The sequence below is a fragment of the Dicentrarchus labrax genome, unplaced genomic scaffold (assembly GCF_905237075.1).
Source record: "Dicentrarchus labrax unplaced genomic scaffold, dlabrax2021, whole genome shotgun sequence".
In the NCBI taxonomy this organism is placed as follows: Eukaryota; Metazoa; Chordata; class Actinopteri; family Moronidae; genus Dicentrarchus; species Dicentrarchus labrax.
In genome coordinates this window covers 17,147,294-17,168,655 of record NW_026136709.1, presented here as the reverse complement: position 1 = coordinate 17,168,655, position 21,362 = coordinate 17,147,294, and positions in this window count along the sequence as shown.

Sequence of the window (21,362 nt, the reverse complement as noted above, 5' to 3'; positions counted from 1 at the left end):
AGGACTTTTACTACTTTATGCCATTATTGCCAATTATTCCAGCAGGAAATGAAGAGCTCCTATTATTAGTCTAATGTAGCAGAATACTTGTTACAAGCTCAACAGCATCTCTCCACATCATTGCTACACCATGAACCACAGAGCCATTCACTCCAATCAAACAGAGTCCAAGTGAGTCATTTTCTGCTGTACTTGATTGTCAAGCATCTAAATCTAAATTGAGAGCATAATTTGCTGCAAAATGTGTGACTCATTTTAACAAATGCTGATTAAACTGTTAGTTTTCTGTGTTTTAGCCCATTGCTTAAACTCAGTAGTAACATTTTGTATGCTGTACGTTTCCTGGAAGTTGATATACATTATAGTTCATCTTAAATTCATCTTTGCTTGTGGAAACAGTTGTAAGTATACAGCCTTGGCTCTGGAGAAACCTTTCATGCCAGTAAATCCTCCTAAATGTTACACCCTGGACCTTTAATCCGTATCTTAAAAATCACCCAAACTTATGGGAGTGACTCTTTAGATACATTTACCCTGTTGTTGCATTCAACAATGCTCCATTGTAGGATATTTCAGAGATGGCTGCCAAAGAGAAACCCCCTTTTAAGCAACAAAAATCATGCTATTCTTAAATGACTCCAGGTTTATTTATTGGTTGTCTTCTAAGTGTCATTTTACAACAAAAAATTAAAGTAGAGCTGTTCGGCAGATGACTTTAAAATCTCCATCAGGGTCCTTAAATGCACCATCGTGGATAAATAACAAAACAGTCTCCATCTCAGTTGTAATGTGACAGGAAAATGAACTATACTGTACATAAAATGTGATTAAACACCAAATTATCTGCAAATCTATTAATTATTGAATTAATATAATCATTAAATGTCTCTGTAGTCCACTAGTTAAAACCATTTGGTCCTTTTTAACAGAGGAAAAAAAAAAAAACATTTATAGATCCACATAGAAAGTGAGAAACTGTCCATTGGTCTGCTTCTTCCTGCCAGTCTGGGAACGAGATGCCAACATGAATTTTCAGCCATCTGTGTGAATCCAGCCCCAAACCACCAGCCACATGTAGACATCTCAGGGCTCCTCTGATAATAGGAGTTAATAAGCACAACAACCTAATTACACTTCATAATGGAGATGACTAGCATGTCTCAATAACACAGAGGGGGGTCTTCAGTGAACAATGGGGTCCATCGCTAGCGGGGTAGAGACCTCCTGACTGTGACCCTGACACATTCACCCACATCAAATAACTGCAGACAAACACGAGGCCGTTGCTATACAGAAGGAAGCTTTTAGTGTGTGTTTTTTTTAGAACGTCGAGAGGCCCGCCCTTGTGATGGGTTGTCTTTATTGACACTGGGGAAAGACTGGAGGCAAGAGACTGGTTCTTCTTTTATAAACCAGAGGTCAAAAATAAAGGTTTGTACACTGTACTGACTGCTCCCAGTAAATCTGATATAACAGAGCAAAATTTTTGATCTAACAGAGATCTTTGTCAACACTGTCAAGTAAACACCCACAGAGAGAACAAGTAATATACTGTATGGGTTTAAACAACCATCACTCAAGCTGTTTTGATCTGTATGAGCCTACGTCTACAAAGCAGTGCTTAGCAACACTGTATGATACTCCGTATTAGGACAAAGAGTACTAATATTTACAATAAAATAGATATATAATACAGAATCTGTAATGTATAAGTATAAAGAACATAAATCACATAAATTATCCAAGAAGGAAGAAAAATATAAGATAAATAATGTTACACTACTTTTCCAAAAAAGGAACTGAATGGCAGAAAGAAGTAAAAACCAGCAACTGGTTAGAGGGAAATAAAGAAATAGAAAGAACAAGTGGATATACTACATCAATAGATGTAAACTTACTAGTGTTGTCCAGAAGAACATCATAGATTAAACATTGCTGCATGCTTTGCTCGCTATACAGCTCCGTAATGCTGAGGAATAATTGTTGTGTTTATGGCTAATAAACAAAAAAAAGAGGCGCCTGACTGTGATTTTTTCTATATTTTCCTTGCTATATATTGTCTGTGCCTCTATCATTTCTATTGTAAATGTCATACTTTGTCCCATTAGGGAAGAACTGGTGCAGTCTGGGGGTAGATTTACTCTAAATCATGTAGATCACAACAACCCGAGAGACTGTTTTTATACTACACAAAGTTCTCTGCTAAATCAGATTTGTTGGAAGCAATCAGTGCAGTGTGTAAATCCTTTGTGTGACTTCTCGCACTAACAGCCCAGTTGGCAAAGAATTACCATTACTGTAAAAAGCTTTTGGCAGTTATTGTGGAGGAAGTTTAACACAAGTTTTGTAAATGTTGCATTTCAGTCTTATTAACATACGTCACAGCATTATTTCACTGCCCTAAAGCTTCATATAGGTAGATAATTTGCAGCATACGATGAGCTAACAGTCCTCTGTTTTCTGAATGTTTGAGCAGAACATTTTCTGCTGGATTGCTGGACCAACAATACATACTGCAAACTACTGCACAAGTCAGTGATCCTAACCTGTTGTCGTGCACTCTGGCCACTCTGCCTTCAGGCTATGGTTAACAATGTACCGTTTCATGTCAGGAACAAAAGAGCCAAACTAAATCCTCCTCATATGCTCAAGTTGTGGGAATTCCAAGCCCCTTAACCTGGTCATTAAAGCTGTCTCGTAATGAAACTCAAGCCTCACCTTGACTGAGGGATAGTCCCAGTAAAAAAACAACAAAAAAAACAAAGTCATGTAGGACGTGCTTAGAAATGTTTGAGAGTGTGTGTATGTGCATTTATTTTTAAAATCTCAGGTAGAAATATGTCAGCATTGCATCCTTGGAGAACATATTTAGAAATGTCAGACGTGATTCTGCTGATTCATGTGTAACTTGTGTGTTTTCTTTCCCTGCAGCTACTCTTTGTTCAGGATATCTGGCTTCCTTGCGTCTTTCTTCTCAGCTACCGTGTGTGTGTACAGAAAATTTCCTAACTAGCTGATTTATTGGGCTACACAAGCATCATACAAACCCAAACCGCATGTGAGCTAACCCCCTTTATTTTCCTCGGGGCTACTCTTTTCCGGCCTCTCGTGCCCCTTATAGAAATATGCAGGAGGTTGTGAGGTCAGCAAATTCATTGCAGTGAAGGTGCTACAAGCGAGAGCGACTCGTTTGATCTCAGTATGGCGCTTGTCTCCAATAAATTAACCAGCAATCGAGGCTATTTAGTTTGGTTGGGGGCCATTTGTGCAGGCATCATTAACTGGCCAAATTCAGGTATTTATGGGAAAATGTGTGCTTTGTCCTTATTGAAGCTCTTTGTAGAGGGTGAACGTGCAGTGCAGGGGTCCTGCTTAAAATTGCTGTGACTCAGTACCCGGATGATGAACTTTCAGGGGGAAAAGTATAATTACTTTTTTAATGAACACATTGCAGAGGTGGTGTTTTTTTCCACTTCAAAAGCCCCTTGTTTCTCATATGAAAGGCGCTTATTGCAAACAGAAGCCCCTGCATTATACTTGTCTCAATACATCAGTCACTTTGCAGTCAATAAAGGTCTTGAGTTGAACTGCTATATCATCATTCAGTCCAGATGCCCAAAAAGATCATAGTTTTTCATTAAAAACCATTAAATCCTTATGGAAAACTGGTTTATAAGAGAGTATATTACACCACGTACACCTAAGCTGGCGCTATGTGCAAACACCCACTGCAGACCCACTACTTCCCTGTAATGCTAAACCTGAGACGACGCTTCCTCTCCGCTTTGACACCCTCTTCTCTTCTTAGTTTCAGGACAGTCGAGCCAGGCCAGCTTTTCTCTGCCGTCAATGTATTTCACATGGCTTCCTCCGAGAGCTGCCGTGAAGTCATCCGCCAACACTCCATTACAGGTGGTCAAAGCGTCTGTCTGTTCGCCCACGTCACGGCAGCCTCGAGCAGAGGAGGTTTCCATGAGGAGGATGGCTCGGCTCTGAAGTATCGTCATCTGGCCAGACTTCCTTCCTGGTTAACCAAGTGTCTGCAAAAAACATATAAGAAACTCCTGATGTTACACGGGCATATTTAGTTATTTGTTTGCAGCTTTTTCTTTGAATATATTTTAATGTACTTTTACTTACATTAAATGCAAGGATAGTAAAATCCACTATTTAGTTTTCAGTGTACTGGCACTTTCTCTGTTGCTTTCATGTTTGACTAATAGATATTGTGCATAATACTATTTGATGTCTGTTTGTCTATTATTGTTCTTTATTCCACCTTTTAAGCTTCCCTACTTCTGGATTTTGCACTTTTTCACCTTGTGCTTCTCTCTTGAAACATGTTTCCTTCTAATTTCCTTCCCTTTTTATTAAAGTGGCACAGAAACATGAATCAAAATACAGCAACATATGTCCAAAATACGTTTCTAGAAGCTTGTTGACACAGTGACTACTTGCAGGGCTAGTTGGTGAACTACTATTGCAACCATGAACACACTAGCGGACTGGGAAAGTCTCTCAGAGCTCCCATCTATTCTCTCTGTATCTGACAATTTCTGCCCCCCATGAAACTTTGTTCTCAAAATTGTATGTAACTTCCTTAAACAGAGTTTTTGAAGAGGGGAAAAAGGTCTCTGAGCTAAGAGCTTTCTAGCTATACATATATATTTGTATATTTGTTAGCTAGTTAGTGTAACTTCGTCCTTAACAGAGTAGAAACTTCCTGTAAACTCTCTGTGGAGAAGTTTACACTCTTGCAGAGCATGGTTTAATAGAAAATGCTGAATGGTGAAACACAGCTACGATATAGAGAGTGTTCCCTTTTTTGACGTATTAAATCCTAGTGGGATTTTTCCCTTGGATTTTTGCAGGAAATAAACTCTGTGGCAATAATCTTCACAAATAAACACTTTTATGTGAACAAATCCAAAAATGAGTTATATTCATATTTCACCCTTTTAAATGCTGGTGTCAGTGTGTGTCAGTGGTCCTTTAAAGGTTCAGTGTGTAACATTTAGGAGGCTCTATTGGCAGAAATGAAACATAAAATTCATAACTATGTTTTCATTAGTGTATAATCACCTGAATTTAGGAATCATTATGTTTTTGTTACCTTAGAATAAGACATTTGTAGCTATCAGCTTCCAGTGAGTCCGCCATGTTTCTACAGTAGATCGAATCGCATATCGTGACCACCGTTGTTTCTGCTTCATACTTGGAAAGGGAGAGTGTGAGTGCATTGTGATCTGTGACTACTCTGCTAGATGCCACTACATGCTACACACTGGTCCTTTAAAATGATGATGTACATTATGCCATATTTTTTATCCCAGGATGGCGAAGTCAAGACCTGCCCTACTGCTGATGACTTCGCCACCCTGGGATAAACAATTTCCATACAGTTTGATAATATTGAATGGTAGATTGAATAGATTAATGCCTATTGGTGCCTTAAACTTCATATTTTTGAGATGAAAAACAATGCATCAGCATCAAAACTTGACCAAATTAACTCTAAATTAAGATACTCTGTTGTTAAAATGTGTTTAATCTGCCCGTACAAACTCAACAAACACAGCCTGTCGGTCTGCACAGTGAGCTAAAGCTTCTCCATATCCTCGTGATCTATATAGTCTGGCTGCCTGTTGAGCATACCAGGGTCATTCACAACTCAAACCCTGTGGCCCCAAGGGATGTTTATCTTTCTATCCATCAAACTCCACACTTTCACAGCACCGGCTGCGGCTGCTTGTCCATTTCTGCCGCTGCTCTGTCGTAATACCTGTTGATCATATAGTGTTCACGCAAATGATTTACAGTAGTGAGGAAAGACTTAAAACGGACACCACGGGGGCCAACACGTTTCGAGTAGTATGTGTGGCTCACGGTGTGTGTAGAGTGAGGGGATGGCACTTCTGATGAACATGACTCATGCCCATAAATACCCACAAACACTTGGATGTGTACGCTATATCTGAAACCAGGTGTAAGATGTCTGCTTATATGCGGCACAAGCTTATCCATGTATATTTGTCACTGTGTGTGTGTGTGTGTGTGTGTGTGTGTGTGTGTGTGTGTGTGTGATATGTACTGTAACACAAGCCAACAGGCCATCTCCAGATTCACTCTCTAAAAATGGGGAGAAGTCAGTGCCGTACAGTTTCGTGGAAACGGGAGTTGCTGTGCAGCGTAGTTTGCTAAGTTAGGACACATCTGTCTGTGTTCACACGCCACACACACACACACACACACACACACCTCTCTCTCTCTCTCTCTCTCTCTCTCACACACACACACACAGCTGAGATTTATGAAGCTGTTTTCTGGAATGTGGAGATGGCTCAACAATTCCTCGCACAACTCACATTGCTAGTTAAAAAAGACACAAAAGTGCCAAGGGGGCCAAAACTCAATTTGTGTCATATGTTAGGTTTAGGTTAAGTAGAGTCAAAGGTCTTTAAAGGGTGGTACACGTGTGTTAGGGCGCAGAACAACATGAGAAAATAACCTCCATAACTATAATTACACCTATAGACATCCATTACATTACAGTACATCTATTTAAAACACCAACAGACTGAATACAGTGAATAATATTGTAATAATAATCCTCAAATTCTGGCTACTGAATCAATGGAAACCCATGGATCCATATGCTGATGTAGCTATTATTACACAACACAAGTCTCCTGCAGCATGTGTCACATGTGGATGGACAGTCAGTTATGTGCAGACACAGTGCTGATAAATAAGGGCAGCTGCACTTTCATGGCACTGATGGTAATCGAATACGACTGGAAGTTCGCTGGAGTGACACGTATCATAAGAAACATGACATATATTCATCAGTTGTAAGGGATTTGAGTTTCTAGTGGGCAGTTTTAGGCTGCGTAAGGTCAGGAATATTTTGAATATATGTCAGTCCAACTCAGATTTTGGTCTTGAACTTCACACCAGGGGTTGGTACATTGGTTCAGAGGCCGTCAGGGTGAGGCACTGGGGGTCGTGGTGGAGGGTGGGTGGGGGCGTGATGGTCACAGTATGTCCTGTCCTGGCCCCTCTCCTGCTGCGAGGGCCTGCTTGCTGACAGCGGAATGACATCACCAGGGGGGCCCTTTGTCCCCCTTTTTGGGAGCGTTGAAATTTTGCACACAAAGGCTGCACAGCGCTCCTATCTCCAGATCTGAGTGGACGCAGCACTTTTGAAAATCCCTAACAAGATTAAACCATAGTGCAATCAGCTGTCAGTCCACACACACTAGCTGCTTCTCAGAACTCACATAGGATCTAAGCCCTGCTGTTTAAACTGAACACGCACGGTTCACATCCTACTAAAGTGGGTCGGATTGGAAGAATTTTGTGATCTGACTGAGAAAGGATGGCCTGATTTAACAACCTGCAAGAATCCACAAAAGACCTAAACAAACTGCAGATGCTACTCTGCCTTCACGAGGGGAAAACAGGATCACAAACGTCTTCTTTCACCACTTTCCTGACAATTTTAATACGTAACTATATTCAAAATGATCTAATCTACAACACATTTAAATATGTGATTTAGAGCAGTGGTTCCTAACCTAGAGGTCGGGGACCCCCACTAAGGGTTGGAAAAGCTCCACGGGGGGTCGCAAGACTTAAAAAATACTCACAATAGGCCTATATCACAGCATTTTTTTGTCATTTCTGTGATGAAAACTAAAGGACAGTTTATTTTTAAAGTTTAAATCATTATTTAAGATCAAACCTTTTAAGACCTGAACACAAGCTACATTCACAGAGCCTTCACTCTCTTCTGAACAGCATGGTCCTGCATTAGAAAAGTATGCAGTTAAAACCACCAAAGGGCTGATAGAACAATGACCAAGCGTCATATTCAGAAGAAAAACACTTAATATGTCAAAAAGAGGCCTATTTGGTATCTATGATTGTTAAAAAAACATTGCAGAACAAAACGTCTAAGTATAATAAACTATTGTTTGTCACAACTTTAATAATTTGGAAGAATAATTCCAAAATACTTTGGAAAAACCCCATTTGCTTTTTGTTAAAGCAACCAGGGCGTGCTAACTCCCTGCAGCGCTCTATATCTCCCTGCTAACTCGAGGACACTCCCCCGGCTTTACATGCAGTCTCACAGAATTATGAATTTAGTTAATAATTTTAAAGTTAGTCACTGCCTCTTGGCTTTAGACAATTTGTTGCGAATTATCTCCTTTTGATCTAAAACAATTTGAATGTTCTCATGATGTCCTGGTCTGTTGTTTTATCCTGTCTGTGTTTGTGTTGGCTGTACATTCTCATCGCCTGCAGGACCTCTAGGTGCATATCCATCCTGTTACATCACTGCGCCCTTGAGAGCTGCTGACTTCAACTAAATCAAGGCCATACAAGTGAGTTCCTTCATCCTCTTTAATTTCAAAGAAATGTCTTTCCTGTGCTGGTACACTTAACCCTTGTGCTAATCTTCAGAAACAGATGAGTAGCGTTGTTGCTGCTGTTGTCCAGATGTGCACCTACAGTATCTCAACCTTTTCTCAGAATATACATAACAGACCATAACTCAGGAAAGAAAAAGGCCCACGTGATTTGTGGATGAACTCCAGCGTTCGTGAGGGGTACGTTCTCTGTGTAACAGCATATGTCAGGATGTCATTGCTTGTGTCAGATCTCCCTCTCTCTGGAATAACACGTTGTCACTTTGTCCGGACGCAAACAGCTAATAACTGTGAGGCTGGTGTCGTCCATGATGGCGCTCATGCTGTCTCATCATCGTGTGTGTGTGTGTGTGTGTGTGTGTGTGTGTGTGTGTGTGTTGCAACAGACCTTAATATAGAACCAGGACAATGTAAAGCTCCTGGAGTCTGGCCAAGGATAAAGAGCACAGTGCAAACTGTGAGCATTTTCACTTGGTTGCCAGGACGACCCATCATTACAAGTCAGCTGCACTATTACTCCGTTAATTGGTGCGTCTGATGTCCGAGAACAGCTGATAAAAGACACAGTTTTCACCTTACAGTGAATTTTCGTTTCATGTCTTTCTTTTCTTTTAAAAAATTAACAGATTTTTAGATCAAATTTTCAATCTCCTCCTCTCCCGCAGCCATAAACCTCCTCAGGGCTGTTTTTAATTGAGATTGTCTCCCTCAAAAGAGTTTTAAACGAGTGCCCACAACAATCTGCGTCAAGGGGTAGCTGATTACCTCAATTGCTGTTCAATGCTCATTTGTTTCCAGGCGACTTGCTTTGTGTTTGTGTGCTCTGACCGTAAACATGACATGTGCATGCATATATCAACATATAGACCGACAACCATTTGAATAGATCTGATGGCATCGGTGGTAATAAGATGAGTTTTGAGACAATTGGGATGATTTCCTTTAAGGGGTGATTTAACATGAAACCAAATCTAATGAGCTTGTTAATACACTTCATTTGAGACTACATATATTTAGATAACATTCATAGCTGTAGGCGTAAAATCTTATGTAAATATTCAATTATAGAGAGCTGAAGTCTGAAGTGAAATTATAATGACACACAATGGTACAGCACTGAAGTTTTTATGTGCTCACAAGGTAAATGTTGCTTAACTTAGTTCACATCACGTAGTTAGATGCTGCCAGAAAGACAGACAAAAGGAATACTGAATAAAAGATTGCATAGAGTTACAGAGAGGATGTCATGCTCTCTTTATATTAAATAAAATATCAATTAAATTAGAAACTGAATTAGTTTCAAGCAGTCTCTTCTTTCATTTCAGACCTGAGACATTTAGGGGGAGACATGAAGATCTTAATGAGAAACACAAATAGGTCAGCTTTCCTTAATGAAGATGAAGGGCTGCCTTTATTAGTGAGGCCATTTTCATTGCTAACAAAAAGGGTGTCACTTGGTATTTAACTCGCACACATTATCTCTGCAACGTGAGGCCTTTTCAATAACTGCTAAACAGGGTGGGGAAATCAACACTAAATTGAAATAAACACTATTTTCCTCACTGTTGGCAAATGCAAAGCTGGTACATTTATGATGTTTCTGAGGAAAATGTCTCTCATTGAAATCCAGAATCTCTAGTCAAGGTTTTAACCTCTGTAGTCTTGAGGTTAACACCACAGCTGCAGGATCTAATCTGCGTCTTTGCATAATTAAAAAATGAATGTGGAACAATTTAGGAATAATGTGCAGTGAGGTGCTTCTTTCATTTATTTATTTTACTTTTTAGCAGGCCGATGAGGTCAAAAACTGCACATGTTCAGCCTCTAAACACAACGCCACACACAGAAAATGTTTAATGTTCTAAACCTAATTACTTCCTTTCCTCATCTTTTTAAATGTGGAGCCTACAAAAAAACTTACATAAGGATTCCAAGCTGCGTTTCATAACATCGCCCGTGATGCTGATGCTACATTAAACATTAAAGTGACAACAATACCAATGAATGCACATCTGTCAAATCACTGCAAACAAATCTTTTGAATAATCAAAGTATGGATGACCTCTTTACTCTGCTGACCCCGACACATCCGTCTGTAGGTTCAGCCGAGCGGGTCAGACTGGTGTCAAGCCCTGCAGTTCAAAGGTGAGAATAAGACTAGTGCCATCCTGGAAATTAGACCAAACTAATTGTCCATCAGTCCGCTTTAATTACAGTCGAATCAAAAGAAAGCCTAGTTCACCCGTTCCAGGGCCATGACACCAGCCATGGGCGGGGGTTGGGGGTTATTACGGATGGAAAATTAAATTATGTATGCTGCAGTGCACTGGACACAAAAGCAAATTCCCAATTTAATTAACAAACAAAGACCCTTAAACAAGAAGCATGCACTGTGGTTGGGTTATAACAAATACAGACTTCTTCTAAAGAGGCCTGTTTCTGAGGCATGTTGCCCCCATGTCTGTATTCTACCCAATAGGTTGTCTCCTTTTGTTGATCTTCACTCTAATAAGTAACATACTTAATATATATATTTTCACCTTTATTTATTCAAGGTGGTTCATTGAGAGCAATGTCCTGGTCACATTCACACAGTTACACAGTTGCATCTGGAAACTGTTCAGTGCAGCCACCGTCTGATCTGCGGCCACTGCAGCAGTTGGGGTTAAGGGCATTGCTCAAGGGCACCTCAGTGGTGGTAGAGAGAGGAGGCAAGTGCTGCTTTTCACTTTCCCCAGCCAGGTTTATCCTGCATGTCTGGGGGATTGGACCAACAACCTTCTAGTCACAAGCTTGCTTCTCTAACCTTACGGTCACAGTTGCCCAATATATATATTCAAGTTGTAAATCTTTTTCTTTTTATCTGAACAGATTTACTTCACAGTTTATATGAATCAACGCGGCTTTAATGTAAGCCATGTTTATCATTCAGGCTTCTCCCAGAGGTGAAACTTGACCCTTGTTAAATTGCTCATTACCCGGGCTAAATCCCTGCGCCTATGCAGGAACTGTGATTAGCATATTGACATTAGCATATTAGCATGCTTACTGCTAGTTAACAATCCCCCACCCCCCCACTCTCCTCCTTCCTCCCACTGAAGTCTGTTTAACTCTGTCAGCAGCAGGGATCTCCATCTGCAGACAGCGAGCGCTCCCTTGGTGAAAGGTTTAGTGCACTTGCTTTGATCAGATAAATCCTCATGCCAATGGATGCACCACGCCTTCCTCTGTCTCTGCTGGTTTTTGAACCACCTCTGTAACTCCAGAAATGCTCTGGCATCTCCTTTTTTCTGTGCAGAAGAGACAACAACATGTGAAGAACTCAACCTCAAAGACGATGCAAGTGCACTTGAGTCTGTAGTGCTCTCTCTCTCTTGAAAGTGCCACTGCACAGAGAACTAGAGGAGTGTGCAGAAGTGGATTGGACATGTATGGAGCTTGTGCTTGGTTGTTTTGTTGACCCTGATCTATACACATGCCCAATATGCTCTGAGTGTGTTGTGCTGGTGGCCGCATTCCTTATCTCTGCTCAAAGTTTGCCGCCGAAGATTTGAGCCACGTGTGGCTTTGGAGAACTGCTATAGAATATCATCCTGCAAGCAATTCCTCACAGTGTGGAATGCCTATTTTTGGCTGGACTGTTGCATTTTTTTGCTTGAAAAAAGTCAAACCCCTCCTGACAGCACTGTTGAGCAGTCGCAGCCAGCTGTGAAGTGTTGCTTTTAAGGACTCTTACTGTAAAACATGTGGCTGCTTTCCTTAAATCAAGCTATTTGCGGCTACATAATTATAGTCTAGACATGCTTCTGCTTTTAAACGTGAATCTGGAGTTACATCTGAATCTACAGATAACACACGCAGACTTTTGTGCAGAAAAAAACATGGATTCTGGTACTTTGTTAGTCAGATATGGGAAAAACCCATTGAGCCATTAATAGAAATGCCCATTAAGAAATGAGAGGCCATTCATCAATGTTATGATTGATTTGATTGTTTAAAAGGACTGAAGGCTTAAAGGGATATATGCTTACTCACTTTCTTGCTGAAATGTATGAGAAGATTGATACCACTCTCATATTTATACAGCTAGCAGCCAGTTAGCTTAGCTTAAACACTGGAAGCAGGGGGAAACAGCTGTTTGCTGCTAAGGGTTCAACTCAGATTTCATCCCGCTTGGACTAAAATTGCTCACTGCTCGCTCCGCAAAAAGACAGGCACAGGAAGCAGTAAAGAAGCTCCTCCCTGCAAGATGGTACTTTTATCCTCATCATTGCCAAAGAAGCAACTCCCCATTTATGTCAGTCAACAAGCAAATGTGCGTCTGACATAAACAGCGCGTGAATTAACAATGAATGGAAAGCGTGGAAAAGACTGATCCTGGAGGCAAAATTTCATTATTAATTTAAAAACAAGTTTTCTGTAAATAGTTCTCTTACTACTGGATCAAAAACATTCCTCTGAAGCTCAAATCTGAGGCTGTTCTGTAAATAGTTTTCTAAGAAATTTAGCAACTTCTGATCAACCCGTATCAATTTCAGGCTCAGTTGGGCCCGTCCACGCCCGGTTTAAGTGTCTGTTCTGTGTACAGCTTTGGATACAGATAATTTAGTTGGTCGAACAGAATATATATTTAATCTAGATTTATATAAGAGTCAGTTTAGACAACTGAAAACCTCGTAATGCAAACTGCTGAGGTGAAAAGGTGAATTTCTGTCATAAAAATATTAAAACTAGCATTTTCTAAAACAAAACTTTCACCTGACTGCAACAACTTGTTCCCCCGGCGTTCCCAGGGTGTTCGTGTAAAACAGTCAAGTGTCTGGGAGCGGGGAGAAAATGTTCCAGCAGGATCAGGTCCAAGTTAAGGACGAAGGTGGTGGAGGGAGGGGTGTGAAGTTTTTCAGGAAGAAAATTACTTTTCAATTCACAGCGGAGGAGAGTGAGGATTGGAAAAACTTGTCTATTGTTTAATGAAAATGTATACACTTGAACATCACTCAAAGGATACAAAGGACCCCTGTTATCTTATAGTTAGGCAAAAGATCAGAACATGTCAGCACTCAAGTTTAGATCCTGACTTAAGGCTTTCATTGCATCTATTAAAAACATATGGCCATGTTTAATGGCCAGCAATTACATGTGAGAAATAAAGAATCTGTCCATATAATAAGGGGTTGAACAAACACCCCTGAGAGAGCTGGTGAACTGAAAATACGCTTAATGCCAAGGATAAACACGCAACATATGTTGGCGCTGTAATCTTAGACACCTAAATAAATATGCTTCAGCAGGGATTAGGTTTAATTTATAGAGGAGTGACTGTATGTTTCAGATATTGTGAGCAACATATTCAGCTGACTTACAGAACATGTAATTCTGCAGTTTGTCCTTCATATTAGCGTTGACAGAGAGTAATGAGGGGATCATCATTAACATCACTGATCCCTTTTAGCCTTTAGAAAGTTCCACAAAGTTGAATTGCTAATACCAATCAGGAGCGCATCCATTATCTTGAACACTGTGGAGCCATGAACTGTATGACCACATCCTGTTGTACACTCGATTTAAAAGGGAAAGTCCATCAATCAAAGTGTCCTTTAGGGTGCTATGAAAGGGTTGACGTTACTCAAACAGTAATTTGACTCGTCCTAACTCTAAAGGGGCCCGGGCGTTGTCACGTTGCCCCTGAGGTTCACAGCGGGGGTCCATACAGGCCTGACCAGGATTCCTGCATCAATCTGGAAGTGTCTCCTCGTTCGGAGAAGAGAGGCCTAATGGGAAAAAATGTACCACCTCATCACCACCTCCCAGGGCTGCCATAATGGAGCATCCATGGTCATTAATGGAGCGTACCTCCCACCTCAAGAGTCTCTATTCAGTCTCTGTCATCATTCACGGCCATCACTTCCTCAGAATTTAATGGTTTTGGAGGTCCCTTTTATCCCATTGTCTCTACGCCTCTGTGTCCTATCCCCATTTAGGAGCCCAAACTAGAGGACGGGCCTGTTAGTTGGGCGTTGAGGCTGACCTCTGCACCCCTTCACTGGAGACTCCTTCAGCTTTGTTTTGGGCCTCTGTCCCCCTTGCCAAGGCAAATCAGACCCCAGGCGGGTCATGGAGAGAGGGAGCCACTGGGGGTCTCATTGTCTTCCCATTCACATCATAGACAAGTGGCCCGGAGTGGACATCAGACGCTCCCTATAGCCACACACACTGAAGGGACAATGTCCACACAAAGTGACAGCTCCTATTGGGAGAGGAATGCATGTGAATCAAGAAGGTTCAAAGAAGCACGCCAGCAAACCAACGACATGGGAATATTTGATTGCCAAGCGCTATTTCTCCCTCTTCCATCAGCTTCGTGCAACAATGAGGAAGATTACAGTCAAAACAATTTATTGTAAAGTAAAGTTCATCATATAGCATACTTAATGAATTAGGAAAGTATTCGTATGGAGCTGAACGTTGCATTTTCCACCTGCTTTATTCAGAAATGCCTCAGGAAATCAGTCGGAGATCCATCAGAACTGACCACTACAGGCTGATTCTACGTTTTGTGCTTTAGGGGGCAGGAGAGAACCAGGAGAAAAAGATTGGCTGGACCGCACAGGCAGTGCCGTGGGGTCGGAGCGAGTCTGCGGCTGGGGGGTAAGATTAGGAGGCAGCTGAGAGAGGGCACGCGGCCGTCCTCTTGAACACATTCCCGCCATGGCCCGAGGCCAGGAGCTGGGGATTAATACAGACTAAAGAGAAGGGCTGGCGTTGGCAAGTCACCGGCAATCATTGCCATGCATGTTCTACTCTGATGACAATGTGCATTTGAATGCATGCAAATCAGGGTGCAAGGATTAATTTAGAGGACTGTGACGAAACTCATGCCTCGCTCATTTAATCACAGATTCATTCAATTACCCTCCTTGGACACTTGGCAGGCTTTGCACATTTACAGATCCATATAAAATATGGGGTTTGTTGCCGTTGTGTGCACTCTCATTTACTGACATTTCTCTCCTGGCTCTTTTCAGAGTGCGTCATTGCAGCATATTCTGCCCCCTGATACTGTACGTTTTCTTAAATCTCATTTTCTCATCTATTCTCAAGTGGTATTGTAGTGAGATTAGAGCACCAAGCCTCCTGTAGATCTATTGAACACCAATTCATCAGCTCATTACAGAACATATTGCTGTTTTGTTAGCCCTGTGAAAAGCAGCTTAAGAGGTTCATCCTTGGTGATACCTGCTGAGAGTTAGAGCTCAACCTGAATAGCAGTCTGTACTGTAATGTCTTTCCAGGGTCTGGAAGCGGTGCCTTCAATCTGAGTGTAATCACATCTGCAGACCAGGAAACTGGAAATCCATGTTTGAGTGCCAGGTCAGTAGAAATGGGGTCTTTTTCAGACTGCTTCCTATTATCTCCAGTTTGCAGCCAAACAAAATGGAGGCAGGTGATAAAGGAGTGGATGAGGGGGTTTAAAGGCTTAGAATGAATCATCCTACATATTCTTTTTAAATTTCTCAACAATATAAAATATTTAATCAAAAGTGGGTTTTTTTTAGAGTGAGAGGACAAGATATTAAATGAATTTACTCATCCTTTAGTCCTTTATCAGATGTCAGTGTGCACTGATGCTACAGTGTCACAGAAAGTATGACACTAACGTAAAGAGAGAGAAGATGAAACAGATAATGTGGAGCTCATAATAGATTGATCGGAAATTACTGTAAAGATCAGACTGCTGATTAAATCAATCTGATTAAACTGAAGCCCAATTAACAGATCTCAAAATTATACATGGAAATTTGTGTGACTCATCGTTCAAAATAATAAACATTCAGAAGGAGAAAGTCTTTTTAATCAATCACGTGTAGGTAAAAGGTTAACATGGAGAAATTGTTTTGTTTACATTTGTTCTCTTAAAGCTGAATAGCATCTAAACTGGGTTTTTTATACAATCCTCTAAAGTAGAGAGCTTTAGTCGATTACTAACTAACTGGCATTTTAGTTTTGGAAACATCTTCAACAGGTGAAGCAAACCATCATCAATTGACCCTTCATAAGTCTCGCCCCTTTTTGCTCTGTGCTCCAATAACAGATCAGCAAGCCTCAGTTAATAAAAAACAAAAAAGTGAGCAATAGTAGTTGCAACCAGTAGGATACTTATTCTATTATATTAGTGATCCCCAGATGTAACCGTTCCTCTGTCAAGTAATTTGCTACGAACTCACTTCAAATGGCAAAATGGACGCAAATATCAGGTCGATCTTTGTTGAGCGATGTTTATAAAAATTCTCTTTACCTGCATTCACAACTGGAAGTCTGATCCCAGTACAAAACTATACGTATTCAGCCGTACATCTATCCCAAATACTTTCTGTATCTTGCTTTGCCAAAAGAATACCATTTTAGGACACGGCCACATGAGATGAGTATATGTAATGGAAAGCACATAGTGTCATATTTACATAAAATAACAGACAGTGTTAAGACAGGAAACATAACATCAAAAGATAAACGGGTATAAAGTGCACAAGCTGGAATCAAACCAGGGACATTGCAGTTATGTATATATATATACATATCTATGTTTGCATGTATATATATATATATGCACCGTAACCCCTTGGCCACCAGGATGCTCCAGTTAAAACACTTGACTCTGAAAATGTGTCATAACAATAACAATAGGGGCCTGATTTTAAATTCATCAAATATGTGAATTCCAGAAAACTGTGTGCAGTAGAATATTGCATTTGATGTGTTGCTGCAGCCAATAAAATTGAATAATACACTAAATAAACCAGCGATTGCACCGGAGTAAGCAGATATTGAACAAATAGACAGTGATCAGCAGTGTTTTCCCTTCATACATATTTATTTAAAGACTCAGGTCTTTGTGGCTTAAAGAGGATCAATCAAACATAAAACATAATTGCGGTGTCTGTGTGTCGCCCCCCTCGCCTCGCTGCATCTCGCTGCTGCCACGTCATGGAATGTGTGATGTCACCGCCAGAGCACACACACAGCACATGCTCTCACCTGGTTTCCGCAGCAACCAAAACCACAGCTGTTTCCTTTCCCTGCACATGTCGCAAGACGTGTTCAGTGAAGGGCCTCACACATACCCAGAAAAAACACAGAAAAAATAAAAAAAAGAGAGGCAGGCACAGGTAACGTGTGTGTGTGATGGACAACAATAGCTTTGTCTCTGGGGTTTTTTGTCTCAACCCAGCATGCCCTGGGTGCGCCTGTGTGACTCACAGCAGCTAAAATGTTTTGAGGCTCAACACCTTTCACTAACAGCTTTTTAATACATCAAAGGCTCAATGTGTGACACGTTTTTAGGCTTGCACTTGCACACTCAAGACCAAAAATCCCCCACAAAATGTTTTTAATTTAAAATCCTTTCACTTATAGCTCCAGCAACTCATTCAGAGGGCATCGAGTTAGGAAAGATGCATCTCTGTGGCAGAGTTTCCAACATGTGATTATATTAAAGTAATCATACACTACATGTACAGAATGTTGCACACTAATAGACCAACAATCCTCTAATGCTTTTCTAACATTAAACACTAACGCACATTAACTTATAGACTAATCTACCAATAATGGATCTAAATCCTTTTTGTGATCCTTCACTAGAACCTGACTGACACAGACTTCTTTCACAGAATATAGACTTACAGCGATAATGTTTTGATCATTTACAGACACATTTCTTAAATATATGTTTTATCTTTGATTGTAAATGTTGTCAAAAATCCTGGCATGGAAGCAAAAGAAGGGGGCTCCATACTGATTCCTTTTTAATATAATAATAATAATCTCCATTGTGTATTCTGTGCTCTATATGACGCCACATACAGCAAAGAATTTAAGATACTGGAGCCTAAATTTACACACTTGATGCCATACTGAAGATGCAACCTCTGTGTCCTCAACAGTAGCTACAGCACATAAAAATATGTCGTGATCATGATAATTGAGATTTTAAAGTAATAGTTCAACATTTCGGTAAATACATTATATGCTTTCTCACCAGGAGTCAGATGAAAACAATGATACTACTCTCATGTCTGTACAGTAAATATGAAGCAAACGCCTGCAGCCGGTCAGCTTGTGGCTCATTAAATAGTACGTGTTACCGTGGTGTTTCTATACTTATTTGATTAAGTATCCGAGATATAACATATTGGCTGCTGGTGGTAGCTTTGTATTCTCATGTCCATATTTACCATATGGACATAAGAGTTCAATCTTTTCATCTCCAAGTGTTGCACAAAAAAAAACCAAACATGAATTTACTGGACAGCAGCTGCAGACACGGACTCAATTATGTGAGTGGAGGGCACAAAATGCCACAGGTGAACTTTTTTTATAGACTACATCGGGCCAGATTGCCCCCCATCAGTCCTGAGCCTGCAGACAGGACAAAGGGCTGCGTGGACTTTGTGTCCTACAATTAGACAATTAGACAAAAGCCAATGTTCAGTTGACTTTGGCCAACTCTCTTGTGCACATTGTTCACAAACACAAACACAGAAAGAAACACCGTACAGTGCGTAACCACTTAACAGGCTCAGACTGACAAACAGCTGGTAATGGCAGTTAATCAACAACCTTTTCTTTCTCTGGCGGTTTACAGACCACACGGTTTGACTTCTAACAATACAGACGCACATTATCCAGGCACACTCTGCGTGCACGCGCCCCCGCTCACTGCATTTGGCCCGCTCGGCGCAGCGCCAGGCCTTATGTGTAACTGGCATGACTGGTTATCTCCATGGCAACGGGAATGTTGGCCCTGGCAAGTGCCAAGAGAGCAGCTGGTAGGTAGTGGCAGATTAGTCTCCAAACAGATTTACGGCCAGTCAAGTACTGCATGCCCTTTGAACAGAGGAAGAAATTATAAAGAAGCCATTAGAGTGAAAGAAAACAAAGACGGGATTGTAGTACAACTGAGTGAGTCCACTGACTGAGAGGAGCAGAAACCTTTTCCTAGTCAATCTGCCAGCTCGCTGGAGGTGTTGAGGAGCTTGTAGCTCGAAAGCCAAATGATCAAAAAGAAGCCTCGGCTTTACTGAGAAAATAATAAAAGCTAGTTTGCTTGATGTCCCGCTGTGATTCAGTACTGTGAAGTCTGGTATAGGGAGGAATGAATTTCAAACCAATTGGTTATGTGAAGTTAAGGTTTTTTTTACTCAATTAGCCAGACTGTAAAGCAGTTGTATCTCATATGTAGAAGAAAGAAAGACCAACTGCAGTCAAACGCCCACAATTCTGATGTTGAATTTTTGAGCCAATGAATGTTAGATTCATTATTTTTATTAAAAAACGAACGTGTCTTTTGTGTATTTTACACCCTTCCTTTCTTTAGAAAAGAAAACATCTGCTGATGAAGGCCACGTGATATGATTCATATGATATGAAAGCTGCCTAACAGTTACAAGACGGATCTTGTTGTTTTCCCAACTGCTGCTTCTGAGGTCAAGAATGAGCTTTGAACCTCAGCCTTCAGCCAAAGTGGACAACAAGTCCTTAAAGAAATGTGGACAACTGGGTGAAGTCCATCTGCTAACGAGGATCATGTAATATGACCAGTGGTGGAGGAAGTATTCAGAGACTTTACTTAAAGTATTAAAGTATTAAAAGCAATAAAACCACATTTTAAAAATACAAGTGGCTGGCTGTTACAATACAACATATGTTATAATTTATGTTACTTAGTAAGGAAAATGTGCTTGAACCACCCAATTGTCCACAACCTCTAAATTATTAAAAATAAATAATAAATAATTAAAAGGAAAAGATGCAAATATTCAAATCTGATAAGCTGGAACCATAAAATGTTTCTGCGTGAACAAAGAAGTAAAGTACCTGAACATTTGGACCAGTGTGAAAGATTTGGTGGCTTCTAGCTGTGAAGCTGCTGATTGCAATGCCCTCACCTCACCCTCCCCTTCCAAGTGTGTAGGAGAAACTACGGTGGCCCCAAAACTCATGAAAAAACATAAACGTCCTCATTCTGGGCTACTGTAGAAACACAACAAAAACAAACCGATTCTTATTTTCAGGTGGTTAAACACTAAACTAAACACTAATAAAAACATACCTATGAATATTATATCCGATTTCTGCCAATAGATCCTCTTAAATGTGACACACTGGACCTTTAAGAACATTAATTAAATATACTGAATACGACTGAAAGCACCAGAGAAGCTGCTTGGTGGACAGAATCTTCCTCCTGCCGTCGGCTATATGAAAGAAAAAGGAGAAAATCCAAACCTTATTTTTTTGTTGTTTGCAGTGAAAATCAGATGCCTCTCTCTCTCTGGTGACTGTTGTGTCATTTACAAGATGGATCTGCGTTATCTAGTCATGACTTTAGTCATTAATATGTAAATAAACACCAAAATACTCACAATGACTGACTGAATGTCCACTGAGGATGTAGGTCTGATTGGTGGTGATGATTCAAAATATTTATCAATGCTTGTCTTAGAGGTACGTTGACTGCAGAGGGGTTTAAAATCTTCATCTATCTTAATGTTTGTGGGAGAAACACACACGTCTGCTGTCATATATCGGCTTTATCTGTCCTGTTGTCACTGATTTAAGTCTGGTTGGTTTTATTTTTGCAGCTTTTGAAACACAATGTACTGATGTTTCCTGTCAGTCCAGACTGGGTACATTTAAATCATAGTTTGTATGTGACATGTATCATTTGATCACATCAAAATGCATTAAATATCAGCCGTAGGTTCATAAAAAAAATCATATTTTTGTCCCAATCACTGTCAAATCTTTAAAACCAGATGATCAAATCATCGAGTCGGCTTTGTGCTTCAGCTGTAATCTGCATTCAAGTGACGTAAAGAGGAGGTGAAAAGTGGCTATAAACAGCCATACGTGGTCAAATGTGGA